The sequence below is a fragment of the Lathamus discolor genome, chromosome 3, assembly GCF_037157495.1.
Source record: "Lathamus discolor isolate bLatDis1 chromosome 3, bLatDis1.hap1, whole genome shotgun sequence".
NCBI classification, from domain to species: domain Eukaryota; kingdom Metazoa; phylum Chordata; class Aves; order Psittaciformes; family Psittacidae; genus Lathamus; species Lathamus discolor.
This window is the reverse complement of record NC_088886.1, coordinates 86,249,672-86,275,874: the sequence shown is the minus strand read 5'-3', so window position 1 is coordinate 86,275,874 and position 26,203 is coordinate 86,249,672. Positions and strand designations below refer to the sequence as shown.

General features: G+C 37.8%; 1 long non-coding RNA gene across 2 annotated transcripts in view; it reads right to left on the bottom strand.

Moving 5' to 3' along the window:
• LOC136011098 (uncharacterized) overlaps positions 1-26,203 on the bottom strand; it is a 191,925-nt gene that overhangs the window by 75,970 nt on the left and 89,752 nt on the right. For both annotated transcript variants that reach the window (XR_010611203.1, XR_010611202.1), the window contains exon 2: positions 18,794-18,839. This is a non-coding gene — a long non-coding RNA (uncharacterized LOC136011098). The remainder of the gene's footprint in view (positions 1-18,793; positions 18,840-26,203) is intronic.

Below are 26,203 nucleotides of genomic sequence, written 5' to 3'. Positions count from 1 at the left end.
CTAGCCAAGTAATTTGTGGCTGAACTCGAGCATATCTTTCAAGAAGTTAGCCAGCAAGCTCTTAAGCATTTGTGGAACTTCATTCGCTTGAATATGTTCATTTAGCTCACTCGAGTAGATGTGATTGTTCAGGCTTAAGAGTGTTCAGGGTCAAAACACCAAGCAAACAAACCTCAACTGCCAAAACCCCAAAAGTTTTCCATTATTAGTGAGGGAAGGCACTGTTTTGATTTACAAAGCTTTGGGTCATTCTTGCAAGATATAAGTTTTCTTGAATTTTTTAGGATGTGCAGTATTTAGAGCTTAAAAGAAATCTGTCTCAGCAACAGCAAAATCCTTTGGCTGACCTCACAGGTGAAGGCACACACACAGATCATAATTTCCACAGATCTGGAAAAAGCAAACACTTGCCAACCTCTAAAAAGTAATCCCAAAAGTGAAAAATAAAAGGAAAAAAAGGGAAAAAATAATACTTAACACATATTTTATCTTTGGATATATACATAAAGCTTCCTCACAAATGAAGGGAAATCTCATTTACCTGTTTAAATCATCATCCAACCCGTTTTCACAGACTGAAACATCTTTATTTTATTCTTATTATTTAAGTGTGTTCTCAAGCTCCTATTGAAGAGGAAGGATCAAGGTACAAAGTAGGTTACATTTCAGACAAACACTTCATAATTTGAGTACAGTCCCAACCAGAATTTTGGTACAGGCTTAGCTCTGAGTGTAATGGAGCTTCATTTCAGTAAGTCAAGCACTTACTTTTGTAGAAGAGGCTTCACAATAAACAGGTCATCTTTTCCTCAATGGCAAAATGAGCCCAATTTCCTTACGGAGAGAGTAGAAGCAAAAGAAGTACCAGTAGAATGACAAAGTATGCAATAAGTCAAAAGATATAGATGGGTTCTATTTCTGACTCTGCTACCAGTGTGGAAAATCTCTTCCTTTTCTCCATGTCCATTTCCAAGATTTGTTCTGGAAAGATAATTAAAATTGCAAGCCTAATTAAAGCTGTAAGTTTTCCAGAGCAAAGCCTATACTTGTGACTGTGCTTGCATGATGTACTAGTAAGTACCAGCACAAGTATTTTAATGTTGCTTGCTGTTATGTAGTACAGAACCAAGTCAGATACAAACAAAAGTGAGGAGGAAGGTGATAAAACCTTTTGAAATGCCTGAGGGAGAAGGAAGTTAGGATGCTAAGAGCAATTACAAAATGGGAAGAAGAGAAAGATGAGAAAAATAGGAACAGTGTTGAAGAGACAAATGCTGCATGGAGATTTTTTAAAAAATCAAGGAAATCTAAGCTTGAAGTCAAATATCAAAATGGTATTTCCTGACAGGGGTCATTTGCAATGTGTTGCATCACTGTGCCACAGCAGTAAGATGGATATTACATAGCTAAAGCTTAGAAGACGGTGCTTGGCTTGCCAGTATGGAGTCTGCCTTCACCTTTATTACTGAAGGAGGATGTTTTTATTTGTCTAGTGCAATGCATTATACCCATAAATTCCATCCACTCAGCAAGTCAAATTAATGCTAACCTACAAGATACATTAGGTATGGGTTTAAATCAGTCACTTCATAAGATATACTGCAACCTAGTTTCTATCCAGGTTTGCAATATATTCACCATTCAAAATACCCTGCAAACATTCTTCAAGATGCATTGCTTGTTGAGGTGTCTCACCTTTTCCAGCTATGTAAAGATGTAAAGAATACAATATCTAATTTGTGTTGCTCCGTGATCACTACCAATGAAACTGCAGGCTGCCAAAACATTCCAGTGCCATGAGAAAACACACCCAACTGAAACGCATTAGTCACATAACAGTAAAATCTACTACTTTCCCTCATGAGTAGTTTCCAGTGGGATGATGTGACAATGTGAAATCTTTTCAGGTGATAGCAGAAAGAGAAAAGCTGATGGATTATGTGTGAATCTTTAATGGTGCATGGCAAAATTAAGGTCTACTTAATGGTGATGTGCAAATTTTCTCCACTTATCAAATTGTCCTATTTCACATAATATTAAGCATTTGTGTGCATAATCAATTACGCACTATAATGCGTATCTATCAGTTATCAAAAATAAGTGTGAAGTTAACAAACTGATTCCTGTAGTTGCAGAGCCACACCTATGGCAGTCATTTTAGATGGGAAAGGGCTACAAAAGACAAAAGAAAAAAAAAATAGTAGGGAAAATTTAGAATACAGAAGTTTCCCTAGAGGGAATGCAGGATGTAGATACATTTCTACAGCAAGTGCCACTCCTTTGTCAATATTTACCCAGCAAGTGGAATGATAATGTGCCTTCTAAAAGAATAGTTTCTGGCTCTTGATAGAGTTGCTCTGTGTAAATTATGCCAGGGATTATGCTTGGATTGTGCCACTGGCATAGTTATTTCAGATGTACATCTTGTTTCCAGATGGTTCATCTGTTTGTTTCTTTAATATATTCAAGATTCATTGTGTTTGCCACAAATTTACACATTTTTAATGTTGGTTAGTCAGATAAATCTGATCTTAGACAAAGGATAAAGAGCTAACATCTGTAGGTTTTCATACTAATGCTAACTTAAAATTTTCCCTAAATAGTGAAAGCACAATAAAGTTTTTGTAAGATTAGCCAGTCACTAGAGGTTTTCTTGCTTATTAAGTATCGTAGGAAGCAAAACAGATCTGCTCAGTTTCACCAAGTGATTTCTTTAAGTGCAGGAAGCCAAGACACATGAAGTTAGTCATAGCGTACATTCTTCCTGCAAAGTTTCAGCTTTTTGCTCCTACTCTTGAAATTAACAGTATTTATACAAGGCAAATTCATATGGTCATCCCTTCTAAGCACTTCATGCATTTATTGCTCCTTTTCTGCAAAAACAGCTACTGTTTTCATGGATAGGGTAGCAGGGTAAAAAATCCAATAGGTCTCAACTCCAAGCTGTGTTTTCCGGCTTTCATAGTTGAACTCCATAGGTTCACTATCCTTTCCCTTTACGTCTTCCATATATTTTTCATGAGGCTATTCACAAAGGACAGAAAGTTTTTCTACAAATTTCTACAAGAGTTTTGCATTTTTGTTACATATTTTTAGGTACAGGAGATGTTAAAAGTGCTTACTAAAAAAAAGATACCATTGTACTGGCTACTGGCTTCATACAGCTTGGATTCCCAAGGCTCATAGTCTAATTAGGCAATTGAGGCAAATAATTACTATCCCCATAACATACAGGTAAGAAATGGGCATAGAAGGGTGACTTGCCCAGGACAAAAAAGGCTGTGGGAGACATTCAAATGGAGCTCAAGTCTCCTGAGTTCCAGTCCAATGCATCTTAGTTTTTCCCCTAGGTTACACTAGAAAGGAAAGGAAATGTTAAGAGCTTTCTCTGATAGACAGGAATATACGCAGTAAAAATGTAGAGGTAAAAAATTACTCTGAATCCTAAGTTTTGTGTTTCACAAACAAATCCTCTTGTATTACAGAAATTCAAGAAACAGATCTGCATGGCATAATTGCTTATAAAAAATACTGAGCCATAACCTCTGATTATCAAGTCCCCCAAGTTTTGTTAGCGATGTGAAATGACATTTATCTCCAAGTTGTAGCATACCCACTCCTATTTCATTATTAGCTAGCGCTACGTGTTGATGAAGAAGCAGAAAGCAAACTCAGTGTCCTGGCCCACATGCCAGAGAAAGGATTATATTGCAGCATAGGACACAGGTTAATAGAGATTATTTCAGAGAGAGCTCATGTACTGCTGCATTTTCATCTTCAGCTCCAATGCAGCCTTTGCTTTTCAAGGCAGTGTCTCCAAAATTCAGCAATCTTCATGTCTTCATACAATATATATTACTTTATGGAACAAGTGCTAGCTATGGATTTCTACTCCTTAGGCACGTAGTAGTTTAGACTTCCAACTACCCACTCTCATAATGTATTTCCCTCTCCAAGCCCTGTCACCTTCAGCCCACATTACATTGCAGCCCAGGATACTGTTGGCTTTCTGGGCTGCAAGCACAGATTGCTGGTTCATGTTGAGCTTCTTATCAACCAGCACTCTCAAGTCTTTCTCCTCAAGGCTGCTCTCAATCCATTCTCCACTCAGCCTGTATTTGTACTTGGGATTGCCCCAACTCAAGTACAGGACCTTGCACTTGGCCTCGTTGAACTTCATGAGGTTCACATTAACCCACCTCTCAAGCCTGTCCAGGTCCCTCTGGATGGCATCCCTTCCCTCCAGCATGTCAACTGCACCACACAGCTTGGTGTTGTCAGCAAACCTGCTGAGGCTGCATCAGTCCCACTGTCCATGTAGCTGACAAAGATGTTGGAACAGTGCTGGTTCCAAAAGTGATCTCTGAGGAACACTGCTTGTCACTGGTGTCTACCTGGACATTAAGCTGTTGACTCCAACAATTTGAGTGCTATCATCCAGCCAATTCCTTATCCACTGAGTGGTCCGTCCATCAAATCCATGCCTCTCCAATTTAGAGACAAGGATGCCATACAGGCCAGCGTCAAATGCTTTCCACAAGTCCAGGTAGATGATTTCTTCCCTTATCCACCAATCCTGTGGCCCCGTTATAGAAGGCCATCAAATTTGTCAGGCACTAACTGCACTTAGTGAAGCCATGTTGGCTGTCACCAGTCACCTCCTTATTTTCCATGTGCCTTAGCATAGTTTCCAGGAGGATCTGCTCCATGGTGTTGCTGGGTAGAGCTGAGTTTGTAGCTCCCTGGGACTTCCTTTTTTCCTTTTTTAAAAACAGGGGATATGTCTCCCCTTTTCCAGTCAGTGGGAACTTCATCAGACTGCCACAACTTCTCTAGTATAATGGGTAGTGGCGTAGTCAAGTGTTAAAGCCTACCCCTGACTGAAGGACAATTGGAAATCCATGCATAGTTCAAGTTCTGCTATTAATCCAAAAGTATAAACAATTTCCTCCAGTACAAACAACTTCCTCCAGCTGATCAAGAGCCTATGGTTAAGTAGCATATAAAGCCAGCTACCTTTTCCTGCCTTTCCTATGTTTTCACAAGTTATTAAATTTCAACCCTTCTGTTGGAAACACTTTAGAAAATAACTTAGCTTCATGGAATCTCTGTCTCCCAAGCCATACAACTACTAGCACATGTTGGACAGGGTTGTCAAAATTTCTTTCATACTCCTACAAAACCCTTAGGTTTAATTGGCAGAACCGTGTCTTTGATCTTTTAATATGGAGTAGCTCTGGAATTTCATAATCCTGACACGTTTGTTAGGTACAATGAAGTCAAAAGCCACAGCCCAGCTGCAGAAAAGTGAACTATACAATCTAGCTCAAGCAATGCTTTAGTACTAGAAGCCCTCTATTAAGCAAGGAGGCCATACCCTTGGGGTTCTGTCATCTATCACTGAAAATACTGTGATATTACCGGATATAGTGAAAAATAACATGAAAATTAAACGTCACGTATTTGCAGAATACTTGTGAAATCTGAGCATACGCTGGTGAGCATACATTTCTTCCCCAACAATATTTTCAGGTCCATTTTGGATATAAAGAAATGGGGCAGAAAAAAATATCTTCAGCCTATTAAAACTGCTAAAAGTTCCTGGAGCCTATTTGTATATGCATATTATTAATCAATGGCATCATTAAGGGCTGCATGTAAAGTTACACTTGCAATTATATTGATAAAGTCTTGGGTCAGTGAATGGGAGGTTAAATCAAATGCTTAGTAAAATAATTCAAGTTACAAAGAAACAGTGAAAATGAAGGTCAACTATTCCCCTGTTCTGGGCCTCAGCCCTAGGAATCTTTGCTCTGTACTTGGCAGTCTTTTTTCAGAGCTTAAAAAAAGGAACAATTTTTGCAGCCACAGAAGCATGTTCACTCTTCTCCAAACAGTACACTTGCAATTCATCAGTTAACAACATTCTGTGTTAATGAACCATTAACACCGCTCACCTGCACTCTGCTGAAAATGATATCCCCACTTGCCATTTGAAAAAGGCAACAAAAGAAACAGAGACCATGTATGGTTTTAAATACTTATCTATCAGCTCACAGTGGCATGTCACAGCAAGAAGGCTGAACAAATATGCAAAAAAATGGTTGTTTAATGGGGAGAAATACAATAAAATTGTTTATAGTGGGGCAGTAAGCTCTTACAGGTAAAGTAAATTACAAACAGATTTTTCAATGACATTTTAAGACTTCACATTAGATTCTTATATACTGTTCAAAAATCAATTTTGCAGGGAATTTCTGTGAGCATTCCATTATTAATAAAGCAGCAGTAGGCAACCCTGGCTGCAGTCTCACAACAGCACTATCTGATGGGGAAGAATGCTGCCATACATAATCCTTGCTTTGAAGGACTCAGCCCTCCATTCCTTGCACAGAGAATCTCTACCTGGGACAGGGCTTTTATGCTATCTGTAATCAAAAGAATAGCAAAGGCTGGGGAGGAAGTAACTTATTGGTACATTGCTGCAGGTCTTCACTCTACCTGACTCACAGTAATTTAAATTCTATGGGCATTAAATTAATCCACGACCTTATGCAATTAAATTAAAATAAAAATTCTCATAAAAACCAATGAGAAAAATGTATGAGATTTAAAAAAAAAAAGAGAAAGTTTACATAGATACAGAATGGATCTAAATTATTTCCTATTATTTATATTATGTTTATATTATCTAACTCTGGCTGCTGCATCTTTGCATATAATTTATGTAGATCGCATGTGTTTGATTTTATGAACAGTCATCAGAATTGGTATATCTTTATCCTAGTAATGTCATGTAATCCATATCTATCTTGAATTACAATTCCTACTATGCCTCCCATCTTCAGTTTCTATATACCTGAGAGTACAGCAGATCTCACTTTAATTATGGGACACTGAAGCATATGTTTGACTACACACATGTTTAAGTGCTTTCACAAGCAGATCTGGAATGAGACTTTAACATAGAGGAGGTGAAACGCAGAGCTAGAGCCAAAATAAGGAAGATCAAAGTGCTTTAGGGAAGTTAGCAGACAGAAGAGACTGCTGTTGCCCTCAGAAACAACACTGCTGAATTGCTCAAGGCTTATGTGTCATGGGGTTTCTTACCTTTTACATGAAGAGTTAAATGCTCTTTCCTACATTCAGTGAATTATCATCTGTAACAGGAAATAACATTTCCTTTTGACTGACCCTTATGGTTACAAATTAGTAATGAAAATTTTCTGATAAAGTCCATCTGAATAAGAAATTCCACATACTAAAGAAAAATCTCATAGGCCAACATTATTATATAGTATATTAAATAATAGAGAAGTCTGTGTACCTTGATTGGCTAGCAGATGAAATCTGAATAGTGCCTAATGCAACCTAATTAATTGTTCAGAATTTATGAGACTCATCATAATTTAATTAACAATATAAATATTAAAAAACATTTTCTAATAAAATTTTATAATTGTAATAAGACACTCCACTATATGAATTATGGAGTATTAATTCACACCCAGTTGTGTTGAAACTGGCTATGAATGAATAGATCATAATTCACAACTTGTCATGTCCTAGTGCTGAAAATAAAAATGCAGGCAAAATAAAGTGGAATAATACCTTGCAGAGACAAATTAGCTAAAATTCAAGTTATTAATATAATTTATTGTTCCAGCTCTTCATTAACCAGCTTCTCACATGTTACATGATGCCTAATCTCATAGTCCTGACACATGGAAAATGTCTGCTTCAGCAGACAGTGATGTGATGGTGATGACTTTAGAGATCTTGCCAGAAACACTAGTAGAGATGCTCAGATTGCACCAGCCAAGAACTTGGCTGATTAGCTTAATGAGAAGCTTTTTCTAGCGAAAGGACTCCAAAACAATGGATCTTAACAAGTAATTAGGCTGAGTGACATGTTTTCATAAATTCAAATCATAAATTCATTTGTCAAAACTACAATTTATCCAGAATGCTTCAGGAATCTTAGTTGAACCATACTTAAAAGGGTGCAAAAAACTCAGAAAACTCAAGATGTCTTTACTGGAAGATTTGTTTTGTTTTTTTTTTTTTTATTTCAAAGTGATGTTTACTTTTAATTTGTGATCGATTTTTAAAGTTTAAATATTTTCATTTGTTCTGTGAGCCAGAACATCAGTTATTTCCTAGCTCTGGCAAGAAAATGGAGAGTTTGCTCTCACACATTTAAAACACTCAATATGCAGAAGGCTTCCAGAGCTCAACTTGTGTGATTTTTAGGGATGGTGGAGTTTGAATCAAGATCAGTCTTGGAAATCAGCCATCCTCTTTTGGAATAGCTGATATTAAGCTCGATCTAACTAAAGATAAAACACAGGGATCCAGCCAGTTTCACTGAAGCTCTTCTCAGTGTGCATCCCATCTCTATGTGCAAGACGGAATGTTGGAATACTGTAAATCCAACACAGAAATTAAGAGGAATTTGAGCTTTATTCTAGTTCTCACTGAGTGTGACCAAAGTATATTGCTCCACATGGGCCACAAGAGATATTCTTTATCAAATAACATAGAGCGTTTGCACAATGCTCATGTGTCCCAAGCATCTGCACTGATGACAAATGACTGGACATGTATCCATCCTCCAGTGAACTGCATTTTAGCCACATGAAGAGGGCATTTCCTGTTGTATTATAGAGAATGGTGTTAGGGCCCCTGGGAAAGAAATCAGACTGCAAGGAAATTCAGCTGCCTGCAATCCGCCTTCTACACTTCTGAAGAGTCCAAAATGGGACACATAGAATTAGCCGTGGGTCAAACATCATTGTCTCAGACCAGTCCAATCATGACCCACAGACTTTGACAGAAGATGCCACAGACCCTGTTTCCCTAAGACATGCTTCTTACTGCTGGAAAGCTGCACATTGCCCTTCCTCTCCAGTGCAAGCTAGTTCTTATGTCATTTCCCAGTGATCTGCTTCACTTCTCTATGCAAGTCTCTGAAATAGCTGGCACTGGTAACATTTATAGACAACTGTGTGGCTACTATAATTAAACCTGTATTCCTCATCCCAAGCAAAGAGCTTGATGCAAACTAGAAAACTTACAAGAATGGATTATATTAATTCAGCGATCACTCAGTTCTTGCTCAAACTTATCTGATGTATGAGAAGACAGAACAAGAGGGCAGGATGCTATTTCTCAGCATTGGCTCTTTGTATTATTAGGGTGGCTGCACATCAAGGGTGAAATCTTGGCCCTTGCAAAATTAGTGGGAAATTTGCCATTGACTTCAGTGGAGCCAGGATTTCACCCTGGGTGAGCACAGTTCCCATATGTGCTTCCATAATGAAAATTAGGAATGATTTGTCTAGTAGCATATGGAACCCATTTATGCATTATGAATAAGATTATTATTTAAAATGGAAGATAAATGTAAATTAACTACTACATTCATGCATGCCTTGCACACATCAAATATAGAACATGGGAATGAGAATCCATTGCATTATCGTCTTTTTATCTGTATTAGGTAAGAGTTTAAAAAGTCTGTTGGAGGACAGACTTACAGGACAGAGCAAAGGTAAATAGTGACCTATCAAATTCTTTGCTAAGTTTTATAATGACACAAGCCAGGTTGCCTGGGTTCTGGATTTCCTGCTGCCTGTCAGTTCAAATGGATCTTTAATGTTGTTTTCATGGCAGGTTTTCTGTTTGTGAACTAATTTTGCTATTAAAAGAAATATATTTGAAGGAATATGAATGGAGAAAAAGCCAAAAAAGGGAATTTCATCCCTCATGGCTCTGTACTGCCTGACCTTTCCCACCAGAAAAATTGTTCTGCTTCTTTGGAAACATGGCTCAGTGCCATCCCCACTGCAGACATGGTTTCAAACTGCCTTGGAGTTGCGCCATGAGGAACCTCTGGCTCATTATACAGGACGGATGTCAGACAAACTGGCTGAGGTGTGGTTGGGTTTTATGGACTTCCAATTTGAAAGTTATGCTATACATAATGTGATTAGATCTGACTGGAATGTTAGTCCTTATTTTCTTTTATTGAAGTTTAATTGTTTCCTTATTTCACTGTCATCTCTCCATTTGACTAACACTTGTGTATCTCTGGTAAGATGTAATACTCAGCCTGGCTTTGTCTTTATACACTACTGCTCTGTGGGCCCTTTTATGTTCGCTCAAAGAAAGAGAGAAAGAAATTATGCAAAAAGAAAAATTTTTAAATCTCAGTTCTGAAGTTTTTGCAGAAAACCTGCCTGCAGCAAATGTTTTACCTGAAGGAGGATAACAAACATAAGCCATCAATCATACAAACTGACCTCATTCTTACTAAAAGGCATACATAGCTTTGGTGGCCATTGCATTCATTTTTTAGCCCCCCCATTGTGCATTGTGATCTGCACACATCCCATAGAGTTCTGTTTCCTTTGAACAGGTACAGAAACCACACGGTTTTATCAAAATACAGGACAAGGACCTTCATCCAGGCGGTATTTATGTTGGTATCAAAATTACAACCATTTAAATATTTTATACTGGGCATACTCCAATCTAGCAAAGCAATTTGGCTAAACAAGCTTCTGAGGTGAATGAATTACTTCTGTGTGTTTTGGTGCCAGGAACATATTATGGAAACAAAACATACAACATTTGCAGATTTTCACAATTTCTAAGGTCAGAATGAGTGATTTATTGTAATGACTTTGCCTAACTGAACTGCCAGTTTATCTCATGTGCTCTTTTTATTTGTAGTGCTCAGTTGGACATACCTTTACATGGCATGGTTTATCTCAGCCCTCTGCCTCTTGTGAAGTCAGGTCTAGCCTACTTAGCCTACTTAGTTAAATATCATATGTAAAAATCACTTTATTAGAGGTGTTTCTATAAAAGACTGCAGTGTTTCTCATATTTGCTGAAGGAATGAGGCTTATGACACACAGCTGAACCCATCTGATACTCTCCAGTAGGAGGCAGGGGTCCATGTGCACTCAATCAAAATTATTTTAATAAATCATAGCCAAAGGGAGTGGGGGAAGAGGGCAGGACAGACAGGAAATAGGTATGTTAACATTCATTTGAAATGATTGTTACTGATTAAGCATCCTGCTGGCTCTCCTACTTTGTTGGATAGTAAAACAAGGTCACAGAGCACTGGGGAAAAAAGCAGTGATATGAGAATCATGGACATCATAGGCAAAGAGTGAATAGAATGTCAAGGACTGTATATGAGCCCAGGTTTTGCTAGTGCTGACCCTGGGTTTTCAAAACAAAGCTTTGCAGTCTTTTATATAAACACCTCTAATAAAATGAGCAGTCATAGTTGGGAAGTAAAAATGCCTTTGCTGGGACTGTGAGGGTCCAAGCACCTATGGTCTGCAGCACAGTGCAAAATTGCTACAGAGTCATGGATTTGTTAGAATAAATGTTGTTTTCTATCCAAACCTCCAGTGAATAAAATACTTAGACCAGTGAAGAAAGGCAGAGCTGAGGAGAAGGGGACAAATAGGAAACTGCAGAGATGCTGTGTAAGTTTATTTTTGGTGGCAGAGAAAAAAAAATTCAATTCAATGGCTGGACAAAGTGAGAAAAACACAGATTGAAATGCAAACTGTAAAGATCTGCCTCAGCCTTGAGTGCACTAGTAGGCCTTAATTCCCCCACCTGGGGCCTCCACATACCACGGCCCACAGACTCAGAAGCTTCAGGCCTGGGCACACACTCTTTGTGGGTGAGGTACATCACAGGTGTACTTTGTCCCAGACCTACACCTGAATTGTTGCTTGACTTTCCCAGGCTGACTTTCAACTTGACTTGTTATTTTGCTTTTGCCTTGGTCATCACTAGTCTATCAATAGGACCTGTTACTGTCACCACCCTGCTGCGCTTTCCTGGTTCAGGTGCTGTATGAATTTGCCCTGTCAGTAAAGTCATTGTCTGGTTTTTGTTCTGACCATCCTTGGCTTCTTCCTCTCTGAGGGAGTAACTGGCTCTCACTGCAATACAGAAGGGGGAGTTCTCTTTGGGGAATGCATCCTGGAGGAGAACCAATAAAGAAGTGCTACGTATCCAAGAAAAGGAAGGAAAAGAACTGTGCTTCCCACTCTATTTCACCTCTTCCAATACCTATTTAGAGACAGAAAGATCTTCTTTGGAAGGATGTGAAATGCATTTCATGAATTTCTGAAAGGAAGGCAAAGGCAATTGTAGACTCTTGCAGTCTCCATATTGCTGGCAGTCATGCAAAAAAGTTGCTGGCAAACTGCATGGGAAAGCAAGCAGTAAATACATGCCAAGAAGTAAAAATAAAAATAATGATGTTTTAGACTTACTCAGTTTCCATAGTATCAGAAATTTTAGCCAACAAGACATCATTACGTACCTGATGTAGGATCTCCAGTTGCTTATCAGCTTTTTTACCCAGCCCCTGTCATTCTGTAATTACCTACACCTAAACAAAACTTAAAATAAAAACCCTAACCCCCCAACTATACACACACCCCTGATTTGAGGTCCATTGCTCTCATAGAAGGATGTGAATAGTCAGGAAGATGTCAAAAACTGAATCCTCATAAAGAACTTATGCTTAACTAAAATATAAAGGACACCATATACAATCTGGGAAGGAGTCTTGAACTTGACAGTACTCACAGTTCTGCAACAGTATTGTTATGTTGAACAGGCTGACCCTAAGTGAGCATAAGGAGAGCCTCATAGCTTATTATAAATGAGTGAAAATAAAGCCCAGAAGATGGAAGTGGTAAGAGAGCTCCAGCTCTTCCAGCTCAAGCAGAGGCTTTACTTTTCTAAGTGATGGTAGAATAGAAACGGAAAAAAAAAATCAGATCACCTCTTAAGACCAAAAAAGAAAACAAAAAGGATATTGCTTGTGTCATTTGGCACAGGTCAGGTCAGTAGAATTCTCTTCCCATGAAATGTGAAATGGCTGCACAACTACTCTGAAATAGTTTTTATAGCATCTGGGAGCTGTTCTGAGGCTTACTTGCCTGAGGGTTATCACTTGGTCTGTGGATCTCCACTGGCATGGGAATACTGGTCATGTCTCTCCTGGCCTGTCCTGATTCTAAACATCCTTTTCTCCATTCAAGTGACACTTCGTTCCATTCCATTTATTCTGTAAGAGCCAAAAGCTCTGACCAGGAAGTAGGAGGATTCTCTATTTTTATCCTTCTCAGATCTTAGCACACAGCCCACAGGAAAGAAAGAGCTGAAATTACTTGTTTGCTTCTTTTATTAATAATAAAGAAGTTCACAGCTGTTGACTGTCAGTCATTTTCCCCTTTAAATGTCAACTTACATCTGAGGTTACTAAAAATGCAGTATCTGAGTGAGATTCAAAATAAAAAATAAAAAATGTTTAACAGACAGTCCTGATGTATTCTCAGACACCTCAAAGAAGCTTTTTTCCTCTCTCCTCAGACTATTTTCCTTCATTGCTGTTCTCACTGTCAGCTGGCATTACAAACATAAATCACATTTCCTTTTCCACAGAAGCTAAAGAAGCTTGGTTGAAAAGATACAGCTTCTAAAACCAGCACTTCCAAGATGTACACAGTCTATGTATTAAGAGTGCATGTATTCAAAGCAAGGACTAAGGTAAATGGCAATCACAGGGAGACCCTTCTGCTCCTGGTTAGGGCCCACTTTTCCTACAAAGATAAATAATCCAAAATTTATTGGCCTCTTTATGATTGTTCTGATTGATATTTATTGCAAGAGACTATTGCACTGAGTGCACACTTTGTTTAGCACTACAATTTAGACTATAAAGTAGAAAACTAAGAATTAAATAGCCAAGATGCGCATGTTTCAAACAAGCATACTGGAATGATGTTCTAGCACGTTCTGTCCCCTGCAGCCAAATTAACTGGTGTTTTGAAATAATGAAGGTTCCTGGTAATTCCTGTGTAAATTCTTAACTTCTTCTACAAAACATCTGAAACATGGATCAACTATAAAGGTGTTGCACTGAGGTCTCCAATTCATGTTCACATGCCAGGAATATAAACTTTTTTCTTGAATGGGCTCACAGTAGATTTGTCACTCTGCTCAGTTCGTCTCAAACTGAGAACCTTGTCCATGCAGTTTCTCATGAGCTGAGGTCATTGTGAGGTTTAGGACTTACCACAAAATTGTTTGGGTTTGTGCTTTCAATTTACTGTATAGTGATTTTACTACTTTAATATCAGACTATCTCAATACAGTTGCAAGCATTCCCACTCTAATAATTCCATCAGCCATATATTGCCTTTTCCTAATTCTCATAAAACGGTTACATTTACATGCTACCAGTTCATTAACAGCACTCACAATAGGAAGAGCTCAGGAGGATAAATTGATACAACTAATGAAATGACAATGAAATCATTCCCTCAAAGCACTGCATTTTTAGCAAAGTTTTGTTCTGTGCTGAGACAAAACCACAGCTGTCAAAAATATGGCATCTAAACCCCTTAACAAATTTAAAGATACCATCTGCAGGCAATGCAGTGCAGATAAACAGATGCCGCGGAAGTACAAAGCCCAGAGAAAATGGCTTGACAGTTTTAAGGTTAATATGTCTAAAAAAAGATAACATATATTTCTCTGATGAAGAGACTGTGAAATGTAACAATTGCTAATGTTTATAAATAGCTACTGAATGCAAACACACAGTTAATACCTGCATTCAGTATTGTTTTGAGTTTCCTTAAGATCATTAAGTAGATCAATTAGAGAGGACTACAAGTTCAGCATCTTTCTGTGTAGCATTAGTCGTTTAGTTTAACTGGAGAAGGTCTCTATACTATCTTTAATCTGCTTGTGGGTTTTTTGTTCCCCTGTCCAAGAACTCATCTCATTAAAGTGAACTCTTCTGAAATATGCAACACTGGCTAGTTTACTCCCACTTACTAATGGTCTTGGATTGATTCTTAATTAGTTGCAGTTTTGGTCAGAATCCCATTACAATAGCTGAGTTCTCCAACAGGAAAGAAGGAGAAGTCTGGTGTTCTGCTGTGAGCTGCTGAGACTGGGGGTGAGCTTGCACCCACAATGGCAGCTTTGCAAAATGCAGTGAGATTCAAATCACGCTCTGTGTCCTGGTTTGAACACAAACCTTCGTATGGTAATTTATCCTACATCTATAAAATATGAAGAAGAAAGGCATCCAGATGCTGTTAGAAAAATTGCATTCTTCCAGTACTCTTCGAGTCTATTCTTAAGGAAAAAGGATAGTAATTCAGAAGCGTATGAAGCCTTTTCAATAAATCACTGTTTTTTTTTCTGTATAATTTTATTTGCTGTATATTTTCTAACCTTCTGTTTATATTCTAGAAAGCCTCTGGGAAGCTAAAGATTATATTTTCATGGGTTTTTTTTTCAAATGAATGAGTATTTGTTATTAACTGAAGCATATTTTTGTTTACAAAGGGAATCGGTGTCATTGTGCAGCTATTGCTTTATGATTTGAGTTTAATTATAGGAAAGTGAGGTATCAAGAAAACACGCTCTTCTAAAGCACTATCTGGAGCAAGTGTCCCTGTTGTTAGGGGACAGTGATGTCACGTGAGCAGCTTTTGTATTCAGCAGTAATAATTCACTGCCTGCATGGGGGGATTGATCCCAGCTATGGTATCCCCAAAGGAGCCTCCACTAGGAGTAGGCTCACATACTTTGATCTGTAGATTAACATGAGCAGGATCACAAGCCTTTGTCTCTTGTAAACATCGTATATCCCTAAATTTGTATCCAGCAAAAGGCTGAGTCTTGTGTTTATTTGGGTAATGAATTGCAGTAATTAATGCACACATTGATTCCTCTACTGACTCTCCCCTAAAGGCCATTTCCATTTTTAATTTATAGAAAATGCATACGATTCCTTTAATCAGAGCATAGCCTGCAATCTAAAACAAGCACTCACACAAAAAATATAGTAAGTGGAAGCGAGATTACTGAGCAGAATAAAGGTAGGAATTTAGGTACATGGAAATTGTATTTAGCATTGTATCAAAAGACAGCTACATATCAATAAATGTGAGAATATGCATTTGGAATTTTCAGGGCAGGTACAACCCCATAATCAGAGAAGCACAAATTCTACATTTTCATTGAACAGATTTTCACTTACTTCAGTGAGGGCTCAGTTTGGTCCTTAACGTATGAATGTATATTTCTGTCATATATTTCTATTACAAGGATGTTTCGATGCTGTCTTTCAGCCTTTTATAGCTTTTGCATTAAAAAAGACTCTACCATTTATTATACATTCTTGAGGGGGGAAGATCAAAAAAAACCAACAAAGTGTGTTTCCTTTCTGAATAATGAATATTTCTTATTTGCTAAGTGCCAAAACTGTACTCAGCATTGTACAAGGTGTGAAATGCAAACAGCCTTTCCCTGTCAGTCCTTCAGCCCAAAAGCAGTTTCTAGCATTCCAAACATTACCCTCATCTTAAACTGGACCATTCACAAACAACATAGCTTCAGAACAAAGCAAAAATAAAGTGCAAACCAAATAACACAGTTTAGAAATAAAATTAAAAAAAACAACCCAACAACAAAATAAATTATATCACAATTTTTGTTTCATTCCTGCACTACTTTCAGTCACTAAGATTATCTGTTTTCCTTATGTGGGAAATGTCTACCTTGTATATATAAAATTTCCATATACATATTGAAATGTGTGTAAAATATGCCTGGGGAAGTATGAAAATACAGCATTATGAATACACAGCAAGGCAGATGAGGCTGTGCTGAGGAATGCAATCTAATATTTTTCTGAAATGTACAAGTAATATAAATTAGAAAATACCCCACGGTATGTACGCAGCATAAAGGACACAAAAAAGAAAGACTGATTTGGAAGCACACACAAACTGAAGGAATACCTGATTAACCTTTCACTGACTCCTGGGCCACGTGATGCAAAGCTTGCCTTCCTCCTAGAGTGATGGCTTTAGAAGAAGATGTTAAATTTAACCTCTGGCGCAATGATAAATTGACAATAAAAAATTCAATGGCTTGGTAATTACCAATCACTTTGGACATCGGCAACATTTTTCAGTTCTGTCAGTGCTCATTGGCACAAAAGCTTCAGCTGAAATTCTCTCGATCTCCCTCTTTTTAACTTTGTTTTCATGATGCAGATTAAATCTGCCACCCTATTACTGATTCATTTTCCTAATTTTTCATGTCTGCACCATGCCCCAGCTGCACTAGGCTGATAATTGTGGAGCCCAGCCCTGATGATTAACATCAGAAGAATTAATTATGCCTGCCATTAAAATTCCAGGTTGCACATGGTGATCAAGAAAAATTAAGTTTCTCTAGGCCTCTAAATCATTTCACCTTTGAGGAGAATGATAGTGCCTCGACAGCTAAACTGCAGCCTGCGTTCCAGAAAAGGTCTAAGCCACACACCCTTTGTGTAATTCACTAAATGCCTTCCTAGTTATTCTCACTGGTTTATTCCACTTGCTCAAAAGATTTACTGCTCTCCAAATAAAGACAACTAAAGTATCTAGCTGATTGCTTGATTCCAGTATAAAACACCATTTTCTCCTCCTTTTTGAGACTCTTTGAGGAGTATCTATCTGTTGTATTAATTTCCAGATAAAAGCATCACAGAGAATGAAAGACCTAGGCATGGAACTAGTTTCACAGAAATAGCAGATAATTTACTTTCATCCCAGTTACAAACTGAAGGAAATTATTATTTTAGTACTAGGTAAAGAAAATTATATTTCTCAGAAATAAATTGATAATGAAACAGAAACAGATTCCTAAGATCTTTAGGCTAAGTAGTAATGAGTAAGGAAAAGCCTGTTGACTGACTTGTTTTGAAAATGATTTTTGCATGGGAAACTCAAAATGCATTTGGTCTAGCCTAAGGTATGACATTTACTAGAGCCATAAAGATTAAGACGATATGCATTTATCATTTCTTTCTCTACACTATGTTTCGTTTTTAAATTACCATAATCATGTCTATTTACTGGCTCATCTTTAGAAGACTGATAAGGAGACTATAAGGAGACTGATAAGAGATATTTTGATGAACTGATGTAAATATCTAATGTCAAATGGAAAATGTCGCAAAGACTATGCATAAACTCGCATTGTATCTCCTACCCTTGTTATGTAAAGGCAGTACCACCATAGCAAAACTATTTAGATGTGGATGTTCTTGTTAGCTTTTATAGATGACAGGTTTCTAGAATAAACTTAACAGAATCAGACCAAAGTGCAGCACAAGAGCAATTATCTTCCCCTATAAAATATGTTATAAAATGGGAGGACTCAGTGTATTTAGAGATTAACTTCTATGGGAAGTCATGTGCCTGGTGAAATAAGAGAAAGACCCTTCAATTTAAAACTTAAATCTTTGAGTTTAACGTGAACATCACTACTATATCTCAAGGATATTGTATTCTATATAAAATAGGCCATTTAGAACTTGTGAGGACTTTATTGCAGTGTCTCACAAATGACAACTAGCATAGTATTCATGATTAAATGAACGTTTATTGTATTTGCAACAGTATTCCAGGAATGCCATAAAATGAAGCATGAAGTCATCCATTTAAACATTTTTAAAACATGTCTTAACTGAAAGCATTGAAAGTATCTCCTTACAAGAGTTCTGGCTAAATCCAAAACCTTTTTCTTTTTCCCCCATGACAAAAGGGATAACAAAGGTATCAAGATTTTTGGCAAATCACAGCTGTCTCCCCACAGCGTCAAGAATATACTCAAACACATTGTCAAAAGCCCAAGAAATGGGTGAGAGAAGTCTGAATATACTTACAGTCTTGTTCATTTCTAACATCTGTGAAGAGAGAGCAAATGAAGTCCTAAAAGGGGAAGACATAAAAAGCAACACAATGAAATGGGAGTAAAACATTGGTGTAAAATTATGTCTAGCATTCTCTGAATTAGACCAGTATTCAAAACCACAAATTCTGAAAGATTAATCACAGATTTAAGACTTCAAAACTGCCCAAATCTAACAGTAACAGGATGAAAATGAATTGTATGGATTTTTGATACATTTGAAATTTAGTGCAAATATATTTACTATGTACATATACAAATGCTGTATCAGAATCACAGTCAGCACAGCATGAACTGTAGTAGAAGATTATCTTCATCGACTCCAGTCTTGAGAATGACAAAAAATAATTTATCTTGAAAGTAGCTTGAAAGGTTATTCTGGGATTAAGCTTTAGGCCAGGGAAGACAGGGATTAATATGCTCCATTTCCCCTAAAACAACCAAGACCTTTTGTCCAGTTTATTTTGACTAGTTCACAGATGACTCTTGCTCCTACATATGTGTATATAGCACTTTATCTACTAGTCAGCTGAAGTACAGCAGATGTTAAAGAGTACAAGAGTACAACAGCATTAGCATCATCTCAAATCACAGAGTTAATACCCAGTCCAAATCTAGGCTCACTCATTTACGGGAATGTTGAACATGATGTTTGACTAATTATTATAGTGATCAGACACAAAACTTCAGGGCCTTGTATAAACTATTTTGGATCTAAGAGATTTATTTGGAATCTCTACATTTTGGCTAATGCTAATTTCTACTCAAAACTTAACACAGCACAAGGAGAAAAAATATACTGTATGAAGGGAAGGGAAAATAACAGAAAATCTGCTTGCAGAAAGAATTTTACGTAAGTACAGAAACACTTCTGTTGTCATCTGAAATCTGAGAAAACTCTGTCAGAGCACTGTCAGGATGTTAATTCTTCCAGCCTGCCGGACAGCAGCTAGCTACAAGAGGTGATGCTGCTTCTTGTCAAAAGAGGGAATAACAACCTGGCTTGCAAAGCCCCTGTAATACTTTGATGGTTAGGACAATCGGCTCTAAATAACAGAAATAAGCCACATCCCATTTCCAGATAACTTCAGGCAAATTTAAATTGAGATTTAGTTATCAAAGGTCAGTGACCCTGTATGAAACGTATTAAAGACGTCTTTGCCATTTTAACAAATACAATTCCAGTCTTTAGTTGCTCAGCCTTTTTTTTTTTTTTTTTTTTTCCCCCTAAAAAAAGAAATTATCCCATTCCTCCTGGGTAAACACCATTTATCATAAAACCGAACCAAACATTTTGCATTGTCATTGATGGTCATCTTCTGCTATCCTTTATCCTGATTTACTTTGCCTCTTCATTCCAATTGCATGGTTGGTGAAGTAAGTTACTGCCAGACATCAGTAGAACATGGCCTTTAATCTTCTGTTGGTAATTCCAGCACTACAGCTGACTGAAAGCCTCTGCACCTACCAGCCAGTTTTTTGCTACTTTTTTTTTCTGCAATATCACGTTACAAACTCATACTAGATATATAATGTGCTCACCTTTGGCATGAAAATAATTCCAACATCTATCATATGTGCATTTGCCTTAAGGACAACGAGGCCTTCAGCCTAATCTCTTGTGCACTTTTTGTCTTGTGATGTTTTTGGCATGAATACTGTTCACTGGTTTGAGTATCCACTTGAATACTGCCTATTAATAGACTTCAATGTTATTTATTATATATTGCATTAATGTGAAAATTGTGCCAGGTGTGGCAAAACACAGGGGGTCTTTACTGAAAGAGTTCACTTTCCAAGCCACAATGACTGGCAATGACAGACCAATAGAGGAATACAAGTAAGTAATGAGACTGAATTTGTCAGCATGTTGTTACAAAGTTTTCATAGCCATCACAAAGCCAAAACCAAAACTGAAAGTTTTGAGAATAATGTACAAGCATTCCTTTCAAGCAGAATGAGAATCATGTCTGTCATTTTCTGTTACACATACATTAATACAGCAAGAGAGGCCTCTACTAGTGATATTTCTTTGGTGATGTATTTCTCCCTTCCATGTTGTTTATTTCTTCATTTCCCAAATCTGTATTTTTCCCACGCAGCCAATGTGAGACTCATGTCATCTCCTAGTTTTCAAAAACAGTGCTAACAACACATGAAGGTGTGAAAGGATGCACAGCATAGCACAGCACATAGTTAATTTTGGGTTGCCACCTGGTCCCTGAATTCCTGAAGCCAGACATAGGCTGCCGTGTTTCACTGCGACTGGTACTGCACCTACCATTGGCACTGTATTAGCGGAAGAGTTCCAGAGGAAAGCACACCTTGTGATCATTAACTTTTCCCCCACAGCTTTGCCTGTAAAACAGACTGGAAACAAACTGATAATGCTAGACTCTTCTGCATCAGTCACATATCTCAAGGCAGTTCATGTCCCTCTATCCCCACATACAAATCAGGCGTACCTCTCATGTACTAAAGTGAAATACATGAGCATGCCTGATTTCAGCATTTTTCCTGTCAATTTGCTGTACTTACAGATCTGTATCAACTTGCTAAAGATCAGAGACAACATTCAAGTGTTGTGTGAGAATCATGGAAGGAAAAAAAAAAAAAGAGAAATAATGCACTTTGAAGGGTAACAGGCTTCAATTATTTAGAGATGTTGCACTGATGCAGCTAAACACGCATCTTTATGAAACAAGTATCGCTTCATAAATACAGGCAAATGAGAGGAAAGTCCTTTTTCCTTAATTGTTGAATCACATATAAGGTTAGGAAGCTTAAGTCTTGCTCAAATGAGTAACCACTGACTCTAAGATTAGAACTTGGGTTTCTAAGACTGTGTTGCTGGTCTGGGACACAGTAGCAGACTGTTTTGGTTCCTTCTCTCTTCTCTCTACTGACAAAGGACCCGTCGGCAAGCCCCTGTGCTGTGATCTGCATGTTGCTTCATCATAAGCCGTAGCCTCTTACCTCTAAGCTGATAAGGACGGCACTATGCCTGGTACTATGCCAACTGAATTGGCAGAAAAATCACAGTCATCTTTTCAGAACTATAGTGACACTATTACATTTCACAATTAATAATATTGCTTAGGAAAAAAAACAATTCAAAGCACACATAAGTGGTGATTAATAACATTCTGGTTTGTTACATTTTCATTTGATGAGGACCTGCTAGCTTGGTCAATACTTCATCCCTGGTGATTTCCCTTTCCACATGCTGCTAATCCATGCTCCAGGTTTGGAGAACAGGCCACTAGTTTTAAATAGTTTCTAATTCTTTCCATTTTACAGTGTTAGCTATGCTTCATTTTAAAATATCTTAATATTGAATAATTAGAACCGTCCTCCATATGTTGCAAAATAACAAAACTAGCGAATTTATGGCAATTGAATATTTTCTGGTTTAAAAGAGTAATTTACAAAAATCTGACATTCACTGAAAATGCACTTTTCTGCTGTGAAGAAATCTGCACTAACACATCCTTATCTGATGCTCCAGAAAATACAATAACTCTTTCCTAAATAATACTTTTTCATACCCTTTGCAGTGACTGCAATTGCTACAAACACCATTTGGAATGCAAATAAATCTAGAAACTTACAACATATCCTCACATTTTCTGCAGTGACTAGGCTCAATTCCTTAAGGGATTGATGGAAAAAAGAAGACACCTTTCTCATGGCAGTTTCCCCTCTTTATCCTGTATGCAACACAGCCAGTAGCAGTCAAAGGTCAGGGGACAAATGAGAGCAACTCAGCTAAGTGAGGCTCTGCAAGAGACAAAGATAAATTGAAATGGATGTTGGAAACTGGAATGAATGAAGAATTAAAATGATGTTCCCACTGATCTGGCACCTGTATCAGAAGACAGAAAACCACACACCCTACCATCTATGTCAAAACTGTTAACACAACATTTCAGCTAAGACTGGCTGAGAAAAATAGTGTGACATCTCTTCAAAATTCACAAACATTTAGGTGTTTACACAGCTTTTACTCAGACATGTAAATTCCAGTTTGTAAGGCATATTGAAAGGGAGGTCGTATACTTGAAATATCACTCTTCCAACAGGTAATGTGTTGAAGATCTGAATCTTTATACACAGACATGATTTAGCAGTCTCTCTGCAAGCAAACCCAACTGAGGCCCAAAGCTGGAAATCTCATAGAATCAATCTTTTGATGAAATTCACAGTGCTTCATGATTTTAATAAGGTCAAAAATTCCCAACTCCTTTGAAACTCAAAAAGTTTGCCTGAAAGACAAAACCTTGATGATTTAACAATGTTCAAATTTTGATTCTGCTTTGATTTAATGCAAAGGACTTTGATCTTCACTAGCTAATATCTTATTGGAGCAAAGCTTTATACTCCTTTTGCCTTTGTTTTGTGAGGGGATTTGGGTTTAGTAATATGGGAAGGACTTCACATGATAGATTACTTGAGAATTGAACAAATGACAACATTTCATTCATGCAGAGCAGGAAAATTTGTAGGGTTCTGTTACTGGGAGCTCCTTAAATCAAAATATGGAAACTCAATATTGAGGTACATAAAATATGAGCTTTATTGATCATGTCTCTTGAGATTGGGCACTCCTACCATGCTAGAGACATAATTCTGCATGGGGCTGTTTTCCTTCAACTCTTAAGGGTGCTCAGCATCTAAAAAAATTATAAAATCCTGTTTCTGCATATATGTGTCTCAGAACAAAACGTGAAGGAACTCTCAAGGATATTCTTTCTCTTCAGTTTTTCTGACATCCTGGTCAGGCATCTAAGAATCCTGAAGAAAATTAATGGATATGCGTTCCAGTGAGGAAGTTGCCCATTTGGCATAAACTGCCATAACAGTATGAAATGCCTTCTATTAAGAGGCCAGTATCATTGTTTTCTAATGTAGTGCAACGCTAGTAATCCGTTCTTACATATTTGCATAACTTTGCTTTATATCAATTTGAGTGACTATTTATCTGTCACGTATGGTGTGATACCGAGTAGATGCGGAAAGGAACAGACAGCGGAGGGTGAAGGAAGATGCCAAGGTTATAAACCAGTACTCATATTTACAATTGAGCTTTATTTTCATGAGAAGCTTCTCCAGCAAAGACATGGGTGCAAATAGAGAACATCAGAGCTCCCTATCAGCCAACACCCTCCCTGGCCCATCCCTGTAAATTCTTCTCTGTGGCATGTTTTATTGCTCTGGAGACACGACATGATGGCTATTTATTTAATTGCCTGGAAAGCCCAGCCAAAGAAGGGTGTCTCAAGTTTGGCATGTTAGTTTCCTGCTTGCAGATTTACAATTTAGCACCGTTTGGGTTTTCAGAGTCTCCTTGTTAAAAGTGAGAGGGGCTCATTTCACCAGATGAAGTACAACTGCTTTGTCTGCCTCCAAACAGTCAAAATCCCCCAAAAGGCACAGAGCAGAAGTGCAGTCTTCATGAAAACCGGTGTGTGCCGCCCCTCCAACCACTGATTCATATTTGGCATATTCTCCAAGCAGAGCTCTATATCAAGTTCAGTGTTTTCTCTGTCCTGTCTTTTCCTTCCCTCCTCCCGCCTAATTTTGTAGACAGACAGCCATAATACGCAATAGAAGCATAACTCTTTAAACTGAAAATGTCATCACTTAAGAATACAAGAGAGTGGTATGTGTCATGTATGTCTGCAAAATGCAGTTGCTGTCTGTTACAGTCTGTAGCAACTTTTAAATCTGTCATCACGGCATGAATTTCATATTAAGCTCCTTCCCTGTGCTTTAGCCAGGAAGTAAAGGGGGGAACATACTGTATCATTTATGGGCATGCTGGTGCTGGGTCAACCATGACATCACTCTCCACTCTGCTGAGCTGTAATGAGGTGAAAAGGCAGCTTTAGAACAACATAGCACTTTATTTATTAGGAAAATTTAAGTGTGCGTGTATTTCAATTTATGATAAAACTGAAAACAAAGGTTATGGACTATAGCTCTCCTACAGCACAAAGTAAGGGGGAAGAGAAGGCATTTTGTAGATGGTGAGAGATTTAATGCACATAAAGCACAGAAAATTGAAAGTTCTCAGCAGGCTAAAAACCTGTACTGACAGCCCAACCAATTAGAGATGGCACACAGCGCAGTGCGCTGCGCTCAAATTGTGCTACATAGCTTGATCAGAATGTGCCACTGAATCAAGAGTCTAGTTGAGACTAGCTAAAATCTTAAAATTCAAAAGAATGTAGGCATATAAAGAGCACAGAAGAAAAAAACTTGGTGAGGGTTGGAGGCTATTAGAGCCCACAGTTACAGAAGAAATCTAGGTTTCCCTAGAAACCTGCAATGCTTTTTAAATAACATTGAGAAGCTGGGCAGTTCCTAGCATCTCTCCAAATTAATGCTTAAGTAGAAGATGGACATTTGTACTTTACACTATGGAATTTTTCTGCTCACAGCTGGAGATGAGACAAGAGAGGTACAAAAAAAAAAAAAGAAAAAAGGCAGAAAAGCAAAATGCAGAACAGGTCTGATCATATTTGCAATTATCTCCTCTTGCTCCTTTCTTCTCAACTACTTCCAGCATTCTGTTTGATTTTTAAGGCTGGCATAATTATTTTTCATGCTTAGGTGAAGCAGTAAGAAATATATTATTCCTACTGCAGGCACGGTGCCAGCAGTTGGGTTTTTCTGTAAAGCACTGCAAAAGCATCACTGCTGCTGACTTCCCTATTTTGAATCTTGCCTTGCTTTTAAAAGGGGCATCCCAGTGTCACTGATCACTAACTAGCCTGTATTCGTGCCTTCTTTAGCACGCACAGTAAACCTCATACCCACAGTGTTCAAAAAGTACTTCTAAAACACCACATGCAATCTGCAGCCACTACAGTCATACAAATAATAAATAATAGTTTACATAAATACATTGCTACTTACAATTACATACAGAATTATATGTAGGTTTAAATAAGAAATGTAGTTTGATATTGAATTTTTTTTTCCCTTGTTACAAGATACTACTTTAGCAGCTCTGATCCCAAGAAACACACAGCCTGAAATTGGTCAGTAGCCAGAATATCTAGGGTTCTAACCTTGCTAAGTCTCACAAATGTGATTTTTAGGTAACACCTAGCAAGCACCTGAGCAGTATTTGGCAGAAAATACTCCATGGAAAACCCATCTGAAAGAGTCAGTGTCAGCTCCTGAGAAGGGGGTATTCTTTTTTTCAAATGAGTGGTAAGCTGACGTCTCAGCATGGTGCTAACATACAATGTACCGCTGGAGCTATAATCTTTCAGATGAAATGTAAAACTGCATTCCTCAATATTCACAGAGGTTTAAAAGCCATATATGTTTCATCAAAACAACTGTATAACATTAGTAAAATAAACTAGTAGCC